This window comes from Rousettus aegyptiacus, unplaced genomic scaffold (assembly GCF_014176215.1).
Source record: "Rousettus aegyptiacus isolate mRouAeg1 unplaced genomic scaffold, mRouAeg1.p scaffold_m13_p_17, whole genome shotgun sequence".
NCBI classification, from domain to species: Eukaryota; Metazoa; Chordata; class Mammalia; order Chiroptera; family Pteropodidae; genus Rousettus; species Rousettus aegyptiacus.
The window spans coordinates 26,588,971-26,590,201 of record NW_023416292.1 but is presented as its reverse complement, the minus strand read 5'-3'; positions in this window follow the sequence as shown (position 1 = coordinate 26,590,201).

Genomic DNA, 1,231 nt, shown 5'->3' with positions numbered 1-1,231 from the left:
TTTCTGAGGTGCCTAGTCATGTCTTTTTAAAAAATGTATAAATTGGGTTGCTTTTTATTCATCAACTTGTAGGCATTCTTTGTATATTCCAGATAGCAGCCTTTCTTTTTTCAGTCCTTCACAATAGCCCTGTGAGTTATTATAACGAGCTCCACACAGGCAGAAGTGCCTCAGTGGACTGCAGTCATGCTTAGCTGTCATTGAAAAAGACAGGACAACCCGCGATCTCACTGGTGGGCTGGCCATCGTGGGGCCCTGGGCTTGACCCCCCGACAGCCGGAGCTTGATTCTGATGCTCCCGACCAGTCACGTCAGCCCGCTGCGCTGTCTTCTCCCGCAGGTGCTTGAACGGCGGGCTGGAATAGGTTCTGCCCCTCTCTGCAGCAAGGGGCTCTTGGTCGCTCTGAGTCTTCTCTTCAAGGCCTGACCGGGGGACTGAAGAATCGTGTCTCTTCTTGTCTGGATTTGGCTGGTCGTCACCCCAAGCCGGCTCTGGGGGCCTCTTCTCCTCCTCCTCCAATGTGGCAGCTTCCTCTGTGTTAAGGTGTGTCATCGGGGAGGCTGAATTGTCCTCATCTAGACCTCTGACTAGAGCCTCCTGGGTCCCTCGTGCTCCATTTTCCTCTTCTTTGGAGGCTGGGCCCTGGGCCGTTAGCTCTTTTTTGGCGTCTTCCTTTCCGGGGATCTGCATTACGGAAAGCTTGTCGGTGACGTCTGCGTCCGTGGCACCCGGGAGCTTTGTCTCTGGGGACTTCCTGTCTGCACCTCCCACTGTGGCTCCTGTGCCTCTGGGTGTCCATTGGGCTCCACGGTTGGGCCTGTCTCTGCGTGTCTGGGTTGCTATCGTGACTTTCTTGTGCAGACTCTCCGGGAGGGTTTACCTGACTCTGGGAATCCCCTCGCATGGGCAGATGGCTTATCCCTGAGCTGTTGTCACTGTCCTCTGGGGTTAGGCTTCTGGGGGTTTCAGAAGACCCGTTGTCATTTGGCATGACTTGGCTCAGGGGCCTCCCCCTGGACACCATCATCCTCCACGTTTGGCTTATCCTGAGACTCGGTGACCCTCTTAACTTTCTCCGACAGACTGGTCCCCAAGTGGTGACAGGCCCTATGTTCTGGCTGTCGCCCTTGGCGCCCCTTCTGCTGGTCGACTTGGTGTGCGTTTCCTCTGAAATCCTTATATAATCTTACGTACAAGCCACGCAGCAGCCAAGATCCTGGGCATGGTCTG